The sequence below is a fragment of the Aegilops tauschii genome, chromosome 7, assembly GCF_002575655.3.
Source record: "Aegilops tauschii subsp. strangulata cultivar AL8/78 chromosome 7, Aet v6.0, whole genome shotgun sequence".
Taxonomy (NCBI): Eukaryota; Viridiplantae; Streptophyta; class Magnoliopsida; order Poales; family Poaceae; genus Aegilops; species Aegilops tauschii.
In genome coordinates this window covers 35,714,866-35,718,240 of record NC_053041.3, presented here as the reverse complement: position 1 = coordinate 35,718,240, position 3,375 = coordinate 35,714,866, and positions in this window count along the sequence as shown.

Genomic DNA, 3,375 nt, shown 5'->3' with positions numbered 1-3,375 from the left:
GCACTCAGGGCTTATAAACCGCTGCGAGTGCCTCTCGCTTGACAAGGTGGGACTAAAAAACAGCTGCAGAACCGGTACTAAAGGTGCCCGTGGGGAGCCTTAGAACCGGTACTAAATGAAATGCCTTTGTAACATCCTTAGAACCGGTACTAAAGGAATTAACTAAAAAGCTTTTATAAACCTCTAGTATTATTGAAACTAAAATTATATAAAATTTATGCAACTAAAATTATCAAAGTATTTTCTGTTCAAAACATTAAAAGCAAAAAGGAATTTACATAAAATCAATAAAAAAGCAAAAAAGAAAAGAAAATAAATAAGTAGAAACAAAATAAACTTTAATGAAACTCTAATAGAAAAAAGAATGAACTAGAAAACTTTAATGAAACTCTAATAGCAAACGGAATCAACTACAATTATCAAAGTATTTTCTGTTCAAAACATTATAAGAAAAAAGAAAATAAAATAAATAAGTAGAAACAAAATAAAATAAATAAGTAGAAACAAAATAAACTTTAATAAATAAGTAGAAACAAAATAAAATAAAATAGCAACTGTAAGTATTTTGTTGTAAGTAGAAACAAAATAAAATAAATAAAGCAACAAGGAAACAAAAAAAGTGCCAGCTACTGGGCCACCTCGGCCAGAATACGACTAGAAACCCAACCGTGGGCCAGGATTCAGGCCCGCAGCAGGCCCAGTAGGCCCACAGGCACATAGTCACAGATTAGGCTCGAAAGCCTGCAGTTGAGAGGAGCTCGAGAGGGTGGGCGCAACAGCGCTTATAAACCACTCTCGAGCTTTCTCAACAAGCGAGGTGGGACTAAACTTTTGGCCGCGACGCGGGCAGCACAAGGCCTTTGGTCCCGGTTGATAGCACCAACCGGGACTAAAGGGGTGCATTGGTCCCGGTTCGTGGCACCAACCGGGCCAATGCACCACTTTTAGTCCCGGTTGGTGCCACCAACCGGGACCAAAGGCCTCTGCTTCCCGCCCTTTGGGCTGCTGAAAAGAGACCTTTGGTCCCGGTTGGTGGCACCAACCGGGACTAAAGGGGGCGTTGGTCCCGGTTTGTGCTATGAACTGGGACCAATGCTCTGGGTATATAAGCAGGACTTGTGAAAATTTTCACTTCTCGTCTCGCAGTTGCCGCCCCGACGATGTTGACGACATCGACGCCGCCAGGCTGCCGCCCCCGTCCGCTGTCTCCGTCGTCGCCTTCGCCCCTGCCCCGACCTCGCCGCGCGCTACCCCGACCTCGCCGTCGCGCACGCCGATCGCCCTGCCCCGACCTCGCCGCCGCTCGCCTGCACTGTGAGCCTCACCGCGTCATTACCCCTCGTCTCCCCCTTCTCCCCGCGCCCCGACGCCGCCGCACGCCCGCTCCAACGCCGCCGCCCGCCCCGACGTCGACGACGAAGACGCTGTTCACACACACACACACACACACACAGACACACACACACACCCACACACACAGACACACACCCACACACACAGACACACACACACACACACACACACACACACACACACACACACACATATATATATATATATATATATATATATATATATATATATATATATATATAGTGATGCTATTCATCACCCAGGGTGCAGGATAAGTTATTCCTCACCCGAGGTAACCTTACGACTATTTCATAATCAAATTACATTTGGAATTCAAATAGTAACATCCCTATTGATTCACTACGTAAAATTTGGCATAAAAATAAATATATATGTCATAAGACAAATTTTTTTGTAGTTTATGTGTATTTTACACTATGTTTTTACATTTGTAATTTTACATAACATAAAATATTTTTTACGACGATTATATATATTTTCTTACGGTCTGTTTTTACGTCAGAAATAAGACATAATTTACGGTCTGTTTTTACGGTAATTTTATGTTTTGTAAGTTTTGTCTTATTTCTGACGTAAAAAGAGACCGTAAGAAAATATATAATCGTCGTAAAAAATATTTTATGTTATGTAAAATTACAAACGTAAAAACATAGTGTAAAATACACATAAACTGCAAATTTTCTTGTCTTATGCCCTATATGTTTTATTTTTTATGTCAAATTTTACGTAATGAATCAATAAGAATGTAATTATTTGAATTCCAAACGTAATTTAATTATGAAATAATCGTAAGATTACCTCGGGTGAAGAATAATTTATTCTACACCCTGGGTGATGAATAGTAACACTATATATATATATATATATATATATATATATATATATATATATATATATATATATATATATATATATATATATATTTGTTCATATTGTAGTAGTAGTAGATGATGATGATGATGTATGTATGTTCATATGCAAAAGTTAGGATTTTTTTCTGTTCATAGATTGTTTTGGTGATATTATTGTAGAATATGCAAATGTTTGTATGTTCATATGCAAAGAATATGTCATTTTTTATAGAATTTTTATGATTTTTTCTGTTTTAATTTTGTTCATAGACTTTTTATTGTTTTTTTCTGTTGTAATTTTGTTCATAAAGTTTTAGGATGAAAAAAAAGAAGAAGAGAAAAAGGGAGGAGGAGAAGTTTCGTTTAGTTTTAGGATTATTTTAGTTTATGTTTAGTTTAGGAAAATGGAAAAGAAAAAGTGGAAGAAGAGAAGAAATAAATAAGAAGAGGAAAAAAGGAAAAAAAAGAGGAGAATTCTATTTTTTCTTCTTCTCCTCTATTCCTTTCTTCTTCTCCTTTTTTCTTCTTTTTTTTCTTCTGCTTCCTTTTCTTATTTATTATCGGGTATGTCATTATCGATATACCCCCTCCCCGATAACTTCGAGATGAGGGGGGGGGGGGGAGGGGTCGCCGAGGGTTCGAGGGGCGAAGCGTTGCCGAGGCCACCCCAAACCCTAGAGAAGCGTCGAGGCCACTAATATGATTCCTTGTTGTGATTAGGTATAGGGCTGGACTAACGAGCTAAGACTCGGCTCGTTAAGGCTTGTGATCGTTAAGGCTTGGATTGTTAAGCTTGTTAAGGATAACGAGCTAAATATAAAGATTGGATCGGTTCGTTATATGTTCGCGAGCGCTCGCGAGTAGCTCGTTAGGAAAATGCATCAGTAAACAAGATATATCACATGCATATAATTACAAACATACATAGGTACAGCCAGTAGGATTCGATAAATCAAGAATATGAGAAGACGACAAAGATGTGAATGTGGCAAATAGCCCGTCCATAGACTTAGGAGTGCTCGAAGTCACCGAAAAATTCTCTATAATGAACAAAATTACGTTACTACCGATCTTAACGAGTAGCTCACGAAACTCACAATCTCGATCGTTTAACTCGTTAGTGTTAACGAGCAAAAATTGCTGCTCGGCT